General features: G+C 41.4%; 1 long non-coding RNA gene across 9 annotated transcripts in view; it reads left to right on the top strand.

Moving 5' to 3' along the window:
- The first annotated feature begins 3,046 nt into the window (after positions 1-3,046).
- LOC121397882 overlaps positions 3,047-16,151 on the top strand; it is a 122,802-nt gene continuing 109,697 nt past the window's right edge. For 2 of the 9 annotated variants that reach the window (XR_005964003.1, XR_005964004.1), the window contains exons 1-4: positions 3,066-3,105; positions 9,210-9,345; positions 10,412-10,549; positions 14,797-15,402. This is a non-coding gene — a long non-coding RNA (uncharacterized LOC121397882). Of the gene's footprint in view, positions 3,106-3,277; positions 3,317-9,209; positions 9,346-10,411; positions 10,550-11,717; positions 13,136-14,796; positions 15,403-16,151 lie in introns of those variants that run through there. The other 7 variants (XR_005964009.1, XR_005964011.1, XR_005964007.1 and 4 more) reach the window with 5 other exon arrangements.

Here is a 16,151-nt window from a genome sequence, read left to right as displayed (position 1 = left end):
AAGAAAGCTTACAAACACATTCATGAATGAAACTTGCGCTTTGTATAAATATGTAATGTTAACAAACAAAAATAAGGTGCACTAAAAAATGTCAGAAAAACCAAAACAGTAGGATAAATTTTATCCTGTTAAACAAAGAGCAAATGAAGGGTTCATTTAAATCACTACTGAAATGCCCACAACATTTTACTTACAAATCTGTACCTGTGCCAGGCAGCAGATAAAAATTTTGCCCCCTGAGGTCTGTGCCTGTGGAAACAGCAGCAGCCAAAATATTGCCCCCAAATCTGTACTTGTTCCAGCCAGCAGTCAAAATATTGCCCCCCCAAATTTGTACCTGTGCCAACAGCAACAGCCAAAATATTGCCCCCAAATCTGTACCTGTTCCAGCCAGCAGTCAAAATATTGCCCCATATCTGTACCAGCCAACAGCCAAATATTGCCCCCAAATGAATACCTGTGCCGGCCAACAGCCAAATATTGCCCCCAAATTAGTACCCGTGCCAGCCAGCGGTCAAATATTGCCCCAAATTAATACCTGTGCCAGCCAGCAGCCAAATATTGGGCCCCAAAATAGTACCTGTGCCAACCAGCAGCCAAATATTGCCCCCAAATTAGTACCTTTGCCAGCCAGCAGCCAAATATTGCCGCCAAATTAGTACCTTTGCCAGCCAACAGCCAAATATTGGCCCCAAATTAGTATCTGTGCCAGCCAGCAGCCAAATATTGCCCCCAAAGTAGTACCTGTGTCAGCCCTCAGCCAAATATTGCCCCCAAAGTAGTACCTGTGCCAGCCAACAGCCAAATATTGCCCCCAAAGTAGTACCTGTGCCAGCCAGCAGCCAAATATTGCCCCCAAAGTAGTACCTGTGCCAGCCAGAAGCCAAATATTGGCCCCAAATTAATACCTTTGCCAGCCGCCAAATATTGGCCCCAAATTAGTGCCTGTGCCAGCCAACAGTCAAATATTGCCCCCAAATTAATACCTGTGCCAGCCAGCAGACAAATATTGCCCCATATCTGTGCCAGCCAGCAAAATATTACCTCTTAAATATGTGCCAGTCTAGAAGCCAACAGCAGCAAGATTATTGCCGCAGATGATCTGTACCTGTTTGTGCCAGCAGGAAGCAGAAAATAAGCCCAGCAGTTGGTGTGCACAAGTTACCACCAGGCCCAGGCCCAGCTCTCTTCAATCCACGCCCCAGGTTCCCAAGCCAATTACCCCGCCATGCCAATGCACCAGTCCAGCTCCCTGCCTCTCTCTGCTGTCCACTGCAGTCTCAATGTGCGTGCTGCTGACATCTGCACGCACGGCTTCCTAGAGCGCATGCGCCACAGCAGCGTCCAGCAAGAGACGCTAATACCTGCAAGTAAGAGGGAGGTGGGGGCTGGACAGCGCTGCCGGAGCTAGATGACGCCGCTATGGTAGCGATATCGCACGGCCAGGCGGTGTGATACATACAAACATAGAGAAAAAAAAATAAAAAAAATAATAATAATTTTCCACTTAAAAGTGCGCCCCCCTTCTAAATTGCACGCTAGGCAGGCGCCTACTCTGCATACCCCTGATCATTCACATCAGTCTCTGCCCCACAGGGGGAGTTTACAATCTAAGGAGTGAATGCTGTGTATGAACTACTAAACAGCATACTAGTTAAGAAGCACAGAATGCTAAGGTGTTTAACTCATTGCATGTTGGGAGGGACATCCTGATTGATAAAGCCTGGCTTTACCCCTCAATAGAGCAGTGATACCCCTCAGCCTTCATGGTCCGAGCGAACAGGCACTACTGTCTGTCTTCCGTAATGAGGTATGCCTTCTTCCCCACATTACAGTCGAGCGTGCACTAACAGACGGGACAGTAGCGAAGAGCTTAGCTTCTGGCTTGTGAGTGTAAAAGGGTTTTTACCTTACAAGGTATATAATCATTAAAAAAAATCCTACCTTCCGTACTTCTGGCGTGCCATTCTGATTATTTTCCCATGTCTTCTGGCGTCCTTTTCTTATTTCTTTAGCGCCGTCACATTTTACGCAGTGCATTACACAGATTATATTTCATTCACATCTGTCCCTGCCCAATGGGAGCGTACAATCTAAGCTTCCTATCACATTCTCTCATAGTTAGGTCAGTTATATCATAACCTTTTGGCTCACACACACACTTTACACAGTGGTTTCCAGAGTGTTTACATCATTCACATCAGTCCCTGCCCCACAGGGGGAGCTTACGAGCGAACAGGCACTACTGTCTGTCTTCCGTAATGAGGTATGCCTTCTTCCCCACATTACAGTCGAGCGTGCACTAACAGACGGGACAGTAGCGAAGAGCTTAGCTTCTGGCTTGTGAGTGTAAAATGGTTTTTACCTTACAAGGTATATAATCATTATAAAAATCCTACCTTCCGTACTTCAGATGTGCCTTCTTTTATTTTTTCAATGTCTTCTTCCCCACATTAAGTCCAGCTTGTGCTGCTGAATGGAATAGCAGTATATAGTGTAACTTCTTGCTTTATCTTTTTATTTCTATAGTGTCATCACATTTTAGCACATTGTTTTACATAAATTATATATCTGTAGGGACCCCTACGGGTTAATCTGCCCTGCAGCTTTAAGGCCCCCACCTTTTTCTTAGAGTGATCTGCCAGGAGAGAATGACACTCCCCTGCTACACTGCTATATAGTGTGTGTAGGGAGTGGCCACTTCCTCTTTGGCCTGTGGATGGTGATCCAGCTGGGTGTGCTCAGGAGAGCCTGGGTACAGCTAGGCCCAGAAAGGCCCATGTGCTTTGGAGAAGAAGTCGGGGACCAGGAAACCCCGTGAATGAGGAAAAGATATACTAGGGCAGACTTGTCATAGTCTCTCTAGGAGAGAAAGGCAGAGAGGTGAGAGAGAAAGAGCAGCTGAAGCTCCAACGAGGATTTGCAGTAAGGGAGTAGCTTCCCAGAGGCTCTGTGTGTTGCCTCCAGTCAGGGACCTCAGTGAGGAGGGACTGTAGGGTAGAAGCTGCTTTCCTGACAACTTCCAGGAGGGAATGTGTGTGAATACTGCAAATGCCTAATGGAGACCTTTCCTCTGTAAGAAATGCCTAATGCCTGCAGCTCTGTGTGAGTAAATGTTGCTATTGCCTCAGCTCCTGCGTGAGTACTAAACCTGTGGTCACTTGCCTCGTGCATAGTTAATAAACCGTTTTCTGTTTTACTGCAAGAACCTCCTGGTGCCCATCTTTTGTTGTATGCACAGTAGCCTGGGGGGGATGTAGTTGCACTACACCATAGAGGGAACACTTCCACATGGCGAAGGCCCTGACCCTGTTGTGTAAGTCACAGTGTAACCCATGCTTCTACTGCTAGCTGGACAGTTTAACTATTTGTGTGCTATGCAGCCCAAATAGGGGTTACATATCATTAACATCAGTCCCTGCTTTACAGGAGCTTACTATCTAAGCATCCTATCATGTTCACTCATAGTAGGGTCAGTTATACGTTATTTCTATGGCTCACACACACTCTTTAGAGTTTCCAGAGATTTTACATCAATCACATCATTCCCTGTACCACAGGAGCTTACAATCTAAGGATCCTATCACATTCATACATAATAGGGTCAGTTGTAGTGTTTAGGTTGTATAAAGGAGTGATTGGAATTGATGTTGGTGATGCAGTATATGGCGTGTTTATGAACTTCTGAATTGCTGCCTAGTGAAGAAAATAATTACTGTATGCTAAGGCGATAACATCTAAATGTAGAAATATTGCAAGGTGCAATTGAGGATATGAAATGTGAAATCAAGTATATAGTGGCATTTTGGATTGGCTGCCCGCTTGGTTAAGATCTGCTTATATCTCCAACACGGACGGTTACTAGCCCCTTGCTGTGTCTGGAAAAGATCTTACACTCAAAAATGTGAACAATAGGGACAAGCTACAGAGGCTACACAGCACTAAGAAATCACACCAGAGACTCACTGCCTCCACAAGACTCAAACTAGATTCAGCATACTCTTCAAGAATTCACAAGAGATGTTTTGACTTTTGTCTATTTTGCTAAGTTTGATGTACTACAACAAACCATAAAAGCAACACTTTTTAGAGTTTAATCTTATACTCAGAGACTGAATACTGGAGATTAGAGGATAAAGTAGAGGACTAAATTAACACAACGGAAAACCAGATCAGCCTATGGACTCAATTACTAAAGTAAATGTGTGAAAAAATAAATAATCTATATCTTGGAGAAGCAAGTTTTATTGGGGTACCAGCATCAATACGTCTCACAGACATGGCCAATATTCTCTGCAATTATCTGAGCCTACAGTGTCAGTTATCTGACAACAGCATTGAAAGGGCACAAAGGCTGGGGAGTGAGCAAGCCTAGAATAGGAAAAGAAGTCGCCCGGTTATAGCAGAATTGATGTTACAGGCATATTGAAAAGTATGAGATGTCCAGGTACAAGACTATAAGATACAGGTCTTTCAGGACTTCTCAGCCTAAGTATCACAGATGAGAGAGAATTCACATCAATATGCAGATACTTTTTTTGTTGTCTCACCAATTTATAATGCATTTAAGTGGGTGTTGCCCTGATTTTACACAACATTTTCCAAAATTTAACATAAAAATGGTGATCCCAAAATGTGTCATTTGTTTTCTATGAATGTTGTGATTGGTGAAAAAAGAGGTTTAAACTGCTAACCTGTTCCATGCCTTGGTTGTGCCTGTAAATAGTCGATTCTAATTAGGCTGCACCTCATACAGCCATGCACAAGTCACTTATTGCTGTAACTTGTGTATGTGACTGCCAAAAAGGTCTTGCATATGCTTTCCCTAGTGTAATTGTTTTGCAATTCTTAACCCTTGTCATTAACAAAGTAAATATTGTATTTCAGAGTAAAGGAGACAGGTGTGCTTGAAGGGGTCCAATTTTAGTGTTTTATAAAATGGACAACTTTTAAATTGGTCGTTATAATTTACTTTTTATAGTTTTGCATTATCTGCCTTCTGACTATTTTAAATGAAAGCTGAAATCTGTGGAAACCCCCTCACTAAACTTGCAACTTAAGACACACAAAGACAGAACCCCCTACAAAACATAATAGACTTATTACAGGAAACGTATACCAACTCAAAAACTATTTAACTCTGCTGAATCTCTTGAAATTATTACACCCCAGGGAAAGACAATATTCATACTGACACAGAAAGGTCTCTTCCTTCTACTAATTTCAGATCATACACCAAAACACATAAGAAAATATGCCAACCCAATAATGCAATGTAGACAATGGACTTTCCTACCTACCTCTCACAATCCGAACCACCTTCCTGGAAAAAACATTGGCGAAACTCCATTGAGAATAGATCTCTGGGAAGACCCAATTTTAAGGGCAAAATAACCTATGTAGCTAAAAGAAAACTCTACCTTTAGGGCTCTTACACACGGCCGTTCCGACCTGCGCTCCCCTGCGTTCCGTTTTTTGGCGTTCAGCCGCAGGGGAGCGCAGGAATAGACGCAAGTCATTATTTGAAATGGGGCTGTACTCACTCAGGCGCGTGTAGGCGCCGAACGCAGGAAAAATGCAGCATGTTGCATCTGAACCTGCGTTCGGCGCCTACATGCGCCTGAGTGAGTACAGCCCCATTTCAAATAATGACTTGCGTCTACTCCTGCGCTCCCCTGCGGCTGAACGCCAAAAAACGGAACACAGGGGAGCGCAGGTCGGAACGGCCGTGTGTAAGAGCCCTAATACAAATGATGGAAGATGCTAAAATGGCCCATGAGATTTATATTAAATATTAGAACCCAGCATCAAAAGAAAAATATATGGAGGTTAAATAATTGTTAGATACCCACATACAAACCCAAGCCAAAACAAAAACTGGAATATTCCATTCTGTAGATGGGGAAACGAAACAGGAAGCATGCTGGTTAACCGACCAAATCACACTCCAAAGCCAAATACATATTGAAATAGCAAACTCCAGGGACCAACACATCATGCATCAACCCTAAATTGATTACCAGCATTTAGAGAGTAGTGAGATACTCTGCAGAGGAACCACCTAAAGACCTGATAAAACAAAAATACACAAGATGCAGAGGGAGATCTTAAATTTGCCAATAAGGACCGCAGATATATCAGGCCTAATAAAAGCACTGGCCACTCAGAAATCACCAGGCCCAGTTGGTTACACAGCAGAATATAATAATGAACCCACATATCATACACCATTAAGGAATGTCTATAATGCAATGTTCGAGAGAGGTGAAATAAATATTGACCTCACGGCAGCATACACTTATCGCCAAACCGAATACAAACCCCATGCAAATGACCTCCTGCCACCTAATATTCCAGTTGAATGTTACCCATAGAATTATTAAGATACTGGCCTAGAGACATCAACTTTAGTTGTTTTCACCTTTAGAAGTATATTAAGGGGCCCATTCATTAAGTTCGAGTGAAGGAATAGAAGAAAAAATACTTCGAATTTCGAAGTGTTTTTTTGGCTACTTCGACCATTGAATGGGCTACTTCGAACTTCGATTACGACTTCGAATTGAACGATTCGAACTAAAAATCGTTTGACTATTCGACCATTCGATAGTCGAAGTACTGTCTCTTTAAGAAAAAACTTCGACCCCCTAGTTCGCCAACTAAAAGCTACCAAACTCAATGTTAGCCTATGGGGAAGGTCCCCATAGGCTTGGCTAACTTTTTTTGGTCGAAGGATAATCCTTATCGTTCAATTCGAAGGATTTAATCGTTCGATCGAACGATTATTCCTTTGATCGTTTGATCGAAGTATTTGCGCAAAATCCTTCGACTTCGATATTCAAAGTCGAAGGATTTTCATTCCCCATTCGAATATTGAGGGTTAATTAGCCCTCGATAGTCGACCCTTGATGAATTTGCCCCTAAGTGTGATGTAGATAGTGGTATTCTAAAACAATTAGCAGTTGTTCTTCAATCCTTTCCTATTTTTGAGTTATTTAGCTTTTTATTCACTAGTGCTCCAGTTTGCAATTTCAGCAATCTGGTTGCTAGGATGCAAATGACCCTAGCAACCCTGCACTGATTTGAATAAGATACTGGAATATGAATCGGATAGGGACTGAACAGAAAGATACATAATAAAAAGTAGCATTAACTATAAATGTGTAGCTTTACAGAACATTTGTTTTTTAGATGGAGTCAGTGACCCCTATTTTAAAGCTGGAAGTTATTTCAAAAACTATAAAAAAGGAAAAATAAAGGCTAAAGCAAAATAGTTTTAGAACTTCAACTAGCCATTCTATAACAAGTTAACAGAAAAAATGGACACCCCTTTAACAATGCACCAGCTAGGCTTTGTACGCAAGCAACAGTCAACACGGGGTATTAGGGTGGCAATAACGGCTACAATAATTTTTGCTAGGGACAAGGAAAGTAGAGACTTCCATTTGAGCCTTGACACGGAGACCGCATTTGAAAACATTTTATGGCTTTTACTTCAGTTCACTCCATATTGGAATGCTGGGTGACACTTTCACATATTGCATCAGAAAATGTATACACTCAAAATAAGCTACTCATCAATGGCACCATGACAACTCAATAGACATAAACTGAGGTGTGCCTCCTCTCCCTTCTTTTGTTTAACCTAACATTATGCCCTCTCCTTAGGCTCCTTTGAGATATGACAGCATTCCAAGGCATCAAAATCTGTTCACATGAAACAAAGCTTACAGCATTTCGTTTTATTTAACAAAGCAGAAACAGGGCCTGCCACACATCCTATCCTTCATCCAACAATATGGCCAATTCTAAAGAATAATAAAGGGAAACCCAGATGGAGAAGAAAATACAGCTTTAAATGGGCCAAGAACACAATCACTTACTTTAGCAGACAAAAACAGAAGAATTCACATAATATATATGCATGTAACATCACACATTGCATACAAGAAATTCTACAGGAAACCAAACAATGGCAAGCACATCACATGTGTGTCATAATCTGCCTGCCATATTCTCCCTGTATGTGCTATACTTTGCCTGTGTGCGCCATACTCTGCCTGCACTATTCTGCGTGTATGAACAATACTGTGCTTGCGCTAATCTGCCTCTGAGTACCACACCAGCTGCCCTCCTGTGCCTGTGTGTGCCATACTCTGCTTTCATGTGCTCTGTATGTTCCATATTCTGTCTGCCCTACTCTACATGTGTGTGCCATTTTCTGTCTGCCCTACGCTGCCTGTCTTCCACATTCTGCCTACCCTACTTTTATCTATTTTTGAGTTTTGAGTACCCTGATTTTTTTGTTCTCCCACCAATTGAAATGCATTAAAGTGGGTGCCTGTAAATAGTCAATTCTAATTTGGCTGTACCTCATACAGCCATGCACAAGTCACTTATTGCTGTATCTTGTGTATGTGACTGCCAGAGAGGCCTTGCATATGCTTTCCCTAGTGTAACATTAATTTTGCAATGCTTAACCCTTGTCATTAACAAAGTAAATATAGTATTTCAGTGTAAAGTAGACAGTTGTGCTTGAACTGGTCCAATTTTACTGTTTTATAGAATGGCCAACTTTTAAATTGTTATAGTTTTGCATTATCTGCTTTCTGACTCCATCTTTCAAATCGAAGTCACTGACCTCACTAAAAAACAAATTCTCTGTAAAGCTACAAATATATTCTTTTTGTTATTTTTGATGGCTGAACTTTCTATTCAGGTCCTCTCCTATTCATATTTAAGTCTCCTATTCAAATTAATTCATGGTTGCTAGGGTAATTTGGACCATAGTAACCAAATTGAGACATTCAAACTGCAGAGCTGCTGATTAAAAAGCTAAATAAATAAAACACCACAAATAATAAAAAATGAAAACCAATTGAAAATTGTTTCAGAATATCACTCTTTATCATGCTAAAAGATAATGTAAAGGTTAACAACCCCTTTAAAGATTAAGTTGCTTTCCCCAATTTCCATTGTTGCGTATTATACCTAAAGTTTTTCTGGTCCAGAAAAATGTTACATTTGGGTTCTACTGTAGCTAATTTCATAGTAGAAAACTCTCACTACCCAACAGAATAGGAATGAGCTGTCCTTAATTGTTAAGATACTGAAAAACAGGAGCAAATGTTGGAATTGTAAATATGTAATTAGATGATTTTTATTGATCTTATAATGTCAATCTCTCTCTCTCTTAATTCTACGATCTCTAGTACACAAGCCTGACCCACAAAAGTTCTGGAAGTTCACAGAGGCTGGAAATCAACGGCAGGGCAGGGCGGGTGGAGCCAGGGCATACATGACAATGCACAGCTAAGACTTTGTGACAGAACACTCAGATGAATACAGGTAGGGTTGCCACCCAGCCGATATTTAACCTGCCCAGCCGGAAAAACAGGTCTCAAGGCCGATGCCGGTATTTAAGAAATACCGTCCATTACACGGCCGGTAAAATTCTGAGGGGAGAAATGGGCCATAGCAGCTTTGCTGCTCCCTCCTCTCTCTCTGCTCAAAATCCCCAGATATGCGGGCTGCAGCGCCTGGGACGTCACGGCGCTTACGTGACGTTGTGACGTCACAATCTCACGTGATGCCATTTGTGGGCGGAGTTACTGGCATTTTAAAAGATGCGAATGCAGGGGGAGCATGCTGACATAAACGGAAGAGCAGGGGACTGTGCGGACTGCCTGTCAAACTGACAGCACCGCGCACAGCTATGCACTGCAGAGCAGACTGTGGACAGTGGAAGTGTCTGGACTGCGGGCTGTGTATGTTAGGAACTGTTAGGCAGTATGCATTTATGCATATGTGGAATGGACAGCGTTGGTTACTGAAGGCTCAAGCCTGCCAGTCTACCAGAGCAAAAGTGACTGTGGAAGGTGTAGCAATTCCGGACTGCGGGCTGTTAGGAACTGTTTGGCAGCGCTGTATGTATTTACCAATGACAAATGCCATTGTGATTAAGCTTTTTTTATGCTTGATGTAGAGAAATTCACATTGCTGTGCAGCCGGCACATTGTTATATCTTTTTACTAGCATTAATCAGCCATTGCCACACAAGGTGCATTTCTGCCTTTCTAATGGGAAATCTACAGCACTGTTAGACTTCCACTCCCCAGTTATACTGATACATTAGATAGAAGGGTTTGGATGGTGTTTAGCAAGTGAGGGAATACAGGGAAATAGAAGATAGCTCATAGTACAGGCTGACCCAGGGGCTGGTCCCATTGCATCATAGAGTCAGGAAGGAATTTTTCCCCCTCTGAGGCAAATTGTAGAGGCTTCAAATGGGATTTTTTAGCCTTCCTCTGGATCAACTAGTTAGGCAGGTTATATACAGACTTAAGGTTGAACCTGGTGTACATGTGTCTTTTTTTCAACCTAACTTACTATGTATAAGTTGCTGTTTTTGCAGTTGCACAGCAGCACCCGAGCTCCGTCCTCCCTTATGGATTCTGAAGCTTAGTGGACCGGCAGACAGCCTGTTAATTGACCACTACCTAAAAAGTTTGACAAATTGCAGTTGTGAGAGAAGAGTAAGAATATTTATTGCGTAAGTACAACATTACTACTATTTTATGTGCAAATGGGTGATGCTGTGTTAATAGCAGGGCTTTTATTACCCTTTATGAAAAAAACATACCAGCCCTATAGTATATGTCCTTACTCTGCTCCCTTTTTTTCTTATTCATAACATTGGAGTAAGGCATAATTCTGACTGGCCAGACTGCCAAAGTACCATGGCAACCCTTTCCATTTCTAAAATTCATTATCACCCTCATGAACAAGCCTATGATCAGAGAGTTGTAGATCTACCTCATTAGGTATAAGATACGCTAGTAGATAGTAGATATAGCAGTATTAATGAGTATGCCTAATTAATAAAACTATATCGGTAAATACAACATACCTTTTGTTGTCATTTGGGTGTAACTCTATTATCAGAGCATATTAATAGCTGATTTATTGATTAACTAGTATTAAATGTTAATGTTATATAGTGGTGTGTTGTCTACAGTGTGTATTTTTTCCACAATATTACCATTGTCTTACACATTTGGTGTTCCTCAGATTACCATATACAACATGCAGTATGGAATCATAGCAGCAAATGGTCATTGTAAGTGCACATCATGCGTATCCAATATACGTAATTAATAAATAACTGGACTCGCTATTGAAGATGTTTCAGTACTCATCCGAGCAGCCTCTTCAGTTCAACTGACGGTGTGGGAAGTTCTCGCCATATAGACTCTTCCACTAATCCAATCACAATGGCACATTGTAACGCTTCAGAGAGGTGACATCTGAGGTTCACATAGATGTTGATTCTTTGTAGTTACTGTGATAGGATTATCCATTGTATCATGCAACTCCTATAAACAGGTGTTACTTGTGAGAGTTGCATGAATGGATTTGTGAAGTGTTTTGAAACCGCCGGGGTACAGATGTTCAGGACACTTCACACATCCATTCATGATATGTAAGATGATCATTTTCCATCACTTTTTCACTTTACAAAAAAATATATTTAGGGGAGGCACTGTGGTCTACATAAAGTTTAGCTGTTTACTTTTAGCAGTGGTTGCTACGGCCTATGGGATGTTATTGTGAGCAGTGTGATGAACTCTTGGGGAAACTGTGAGCTATATGTTGCTCACAATTTGTTCCATTTATGTACTTCATATACACCATACCAATGTTGTGTACTTTGCATACAGATAGCAAGATGAAGAGCAGCTCGGTGTCTCAACAAAGCAAAGGTTCAGCAGCTACTCCAAATTCTCCACCAAGGAAGAAAGGCAGACTGCAAAATTGCAGATTTAATGATAATTAGCTTGCAGTTCCTGCCTTTACATCCTGGTTGGCTCGCACATCAGATGAAAACTCTGCACGATGCATCGTTTGTGAAAGTACATTTGGTATAAAATACGATGGTGTTGATGCAGTAAAGCAGCATGCCACTGGAAAGAGACATCTATCTGCTATGCAGAGTAAGAAGAAGGGCAGCCTCATAACAAAGTTCTTCTGTAGTGCACAGAATAAGGAGGAAGATTTTCCACAAGACTCTCCATTTTTTAAGCAAGTTTAATGTAAAATTATTCAGTGATTCCCAAATAACTAGTAAACTGCATCTCGGCAGAACAAAAAATGGAGAGTCTTGTGGAAAATGTGCTGGCACCCTATAGGCAAAGGATCCCCCTACCCCCTTCGATTGTGTTTACCACCAACCTAATAAAAACACAGAGACTTGTTATGGTGGTAAAATCTGTGAAAGTCACATTTTTTATTTAACAATCTTATATTTAAAGGACTAGGTAACACCCTGACCACCAGCTGCGGCTCCTATACTCGTAGAAAACATGTGACTGCTGCCCATACCGTAACCAATCGTTTTAAGGGAGCAGGGATCATGGGGCAGAGCGCCCTCTGTTGACCAACGAGTAGCCCATCCTCCTGCCTCACCATTATGTGCAATAATGGCGCTAACTCAGCCTCTCGCATGATTCAGACAAGACCGTGCAGTCAAAGTCTGCTCTACACTCGTGACTTCCCAAGGGTAGGCCTGCACTTCACTGAAACCGTCCATCTTCCTGGAGCCGCACTGATGCCAAAACCTAGGAGCCGCAGCTGTGTCATGGGAGTACCTATTTGACTAACACAGATAATGGTACCCCAGAGGAAGGCAAAAAACTCAGGTTCTTTCAGCCAATTAGCAGCCTGATGAAAAATTCCTTCCTGACCCCTTCAAGGCGATCAGTTGCGAGAACCCTGGAGCACCGTCTTTCGTAAACTTCTTCCTTTTGACTTGAGATGGGAGAGTGGGAGAAAGAAAAAAACAAAGTTATTTGTTGCTGCCGCTTTGCCTCTCCTTAAGAACCCCTTCCTGGCTTACCAGCCCCCTGGCTCAGCCCTCCAGCTGCCCCCTTTTTTCTGCCGAAAGTCCCTGGCCATTGTTCTACCCACTGCAGGAGGGGGGCTGAGAGGGACCGAAACTGCACGTCCACATCTATGGGGGAGGAGGGACCGTGCCTATCCTCACATCGGCTCTATGCAGGCCTTGTTCCCCCTTCTGTTCACTGTGCTATACAGGAAATGCAAGAATATTCTTGTACGTTTGCCATTGCCACAGATGCCAGTAAGTGCATTCCTGCAGCACATCTTTTTATTTTACTATTCCAACCCATCGGTCTCATTTGATAATCTGCACTTATTGGTTACCATTTTGTTTGCACTTACAGGTTGTAATCACTACTACTACTGTTTTGTTTAGTGATTTATCTCATTTACAGTACCATGAGAACTGATGGAATGGTTGCTATAAGAATAGACTATTCTTGAAAGTGTTCTAGGCAAACCATAAGGAAGTTATGTGTTTTGTTGCTACTTGCACTAATTTGCACTTGTATTCCAAGGGAAAGACAAGGCATTTTGTGCACACTGGGAACCCTAATCTGTGACTCTAAACTGTTAAATTATTTGTATCATAATATTTTTCATTGTCTTCTGTTTTTTTTGTATCAAACACTAATAGGAAGATTCATAGTTTGTCGCATTTGTTTTTTTTTTTTGCATATTAAGAGAATGTTTTTGGCCATGTTATATTTTGTTTTTGTGAAAATATACATCTTGCACAAAATTAAAAACTAAGTTGTATATTTTGTCGAATAACAGCAGTACAAGGCAATGATTTATTTCTACTGCTTTTCTCTTTGTTACCTTAAGCTAGATTCTGATTAACTTGGTCAGGTCTGGAATGAGAGTCAAAATAGGCCCTGTCATTCCAACAAACCCCCACTAGCACACTAAATAGTGACTGTCTATGGCATTTTACAGCACCCCCTTTGCCAGAACTCACAGATTGCCAGTCCGTCCTGCTAGTAGTGCCTGAATTGTATTATTATTATTATTATGTTTCAAGATTGAGTAAAAGGTTGCAACCTCTTAAGAGAATGCAGCAGATGCAAATAAAAAGGTAGAAAGCTTTTGGTACATACACAAAAAAAAAAAAAAAAAAAATCTGAATTTGGTAGGCACATCTTGGGGGTGTGGCTTTGGGTGGGATTGGGGTGTGGCTTTGGGTGGGATTGGGGTGGGGCTTTGTGCGGGGCTAAGGCCGGTATTTTTTTTTTCTAGAAAAGGTGGCAACCCTACGCACACCTGGCCCTCATACAATTACATTAGCCTGATTTGTAGCGGCCATTGGGCCTGCTGCTTCAGGCATGATGGCGCATAATACACATGCAGGGTGCTTATATTGTAGCAGTCAGTGTGTCATGCGTGAAAATTCATATGTACTATTTTCATTTTGGGGTCTCTGTATGCCACATGGTTTTGTTAATCTTTGCATATCAAGCATCAAACTATTCAGTAGACCCCTAGCGTTCATATTTAGGATGCTTTATGCTGGTGAGTTACGAAATGTGGGGTATATAATGTGGTAAAATGCAAGCTTTGTGATTATTTTCAGATTTTCATGATTTTTGTGTGTCTCTATGCCAGATACTATGGTAAACCCATGCACAATGGGCATAAAACTGTTCAGTGGACCCCTGGCAATCATATTCAGGGTGCTTTTTCTTGGTACCTAATACAATGTGGGATATGTAGAGCAGCAAAATAAAGGTATTTTTCAGAATTTGAATACATTTTTATAAAAAACGCTAGGTTCAGACAAGCTATGACACATGAGGCTTTCCAAATCAGTTGGATTTTCATGTGTAAAATGAAATATTTTTCTGGTATAAATTATATATATTATGAAAAATAAGAATTTTTAATTTTTTTTACATTTCTCAGGGAGAAAGGGATGGTCCTCAAATAACAGATGCTTTAGATATTCCCCAACCGTCCAAAATACCAGACGGGCTAGACCCACCTGGCAACAGCAAGAAACCCAACACTGCAAAGACGAGCTCGGCCTGACTCCAATCCACAGCCCAAACCACCAAGGATAGGAGGCAGAATCTTTGGGAACATGGGAAGCACACGTGAAAGACACTTGGGTATTGACCATTCTGGGTCAGGGCTACAGAATTCCCTTCTCATCCCTTCCACCAAGAAGGTTCCTTGCATCTTCCACTACCCCTCACAAGGAGACTTTACTCCAGCGGGCAGTAGACACACTTCTGACAATAGGAGTGGTGGAGCAGGTCCCAGTATCCCAGCCATACAGGGATTTCTACTCAAATCTCTTTAAACCTTTAAACCCAAGGGTCCTGAACCAAAAATTCCAGATGGAGTCCCGGCCATGGAACCGGAAATTTTCATGATCTCAATAGACTTACAGTACGTGTACCTACATATACCCATCTGCTTATGTCCTCGAGTCTTTCTCAGGTTTGCCATCAACAACTGTCACTATCAATTTACAGATTTTGTACTGCGCCACACGTTTTCACCAAGGTACTGACCCCCACTAGTAGCATACTTCAGATCCCTTGGCATACACGTCATACCATACCTGCTGGGTAGCCATGGGGGCAGCCATTCAAAGCTGAAAAAAGGAGAAAAGGCACAGGTTTACATAGCAGATAACAGATAAACACTGTTGAATACAATGGGATTCTACAGAACTTAAATGTTATCTATTATGTCACCTGTACCTCTTCTCCTTTTTTTATACGAAATGGCTGTCCCCATGGCTACACAGCAGCTTATCTGTATAAACAATTGTAGCCTTTCTGAAGCCATCACACCAGTTTTACCAGTGCAGGGCAACACTGCATTACATTTTAATTAATGTTAGACATTATTTTAGTTTCTGAAGAACAGTTTTTGGATTTTTTCCTTTCCAAATGAATTGTAAAAGTATTCACCATAGGATAGATGTATTTAGGAAAGATCAACATTTTTAAGAAGGCAATCCGTCCTTTTAAATGTAATGGTGCATTTTTTACAATGTGTAATTTTTTTTTTTATCATTGGAGGTCATGAAATAGAGCCAATAAAGATCTGCCGGAAGTTATATACCTAGATTGTTGATGTAGGATTGTTTCTTTTCAATACCTAGTTGCTATAGGACTTTAGCAGAACAAAGGTCTTATATATATTTATTAGTGCAGTCTTTTGGGTTAAATTCAGAAATAGACTCAAAAGTGTGTAGAAGATTTTGTTTTATTATGAGTAGGATTTTTCACAATTAAGAAAAGTCA

This window comes from Xenopus laevis, chromosome 9_10L, assembly GCF_017654675.1.
Source record: "Xenopus laevis strain J_2021 chromosome 9_10L, Xenopus_laevis_v10.1, whole genome shotgun sequence".
NCBI classification, from domain to species: domain Eukaryota; kingdom Metazoa; phylum Chordata; class Amphibia; order Anura; family Pipidae; genus Xenopus; species Xenopus laevis.
Note: the sequence above shows the minus strand (reverse complement) of the source record. Positions and strands in the feature narration are given on the sequence as shown.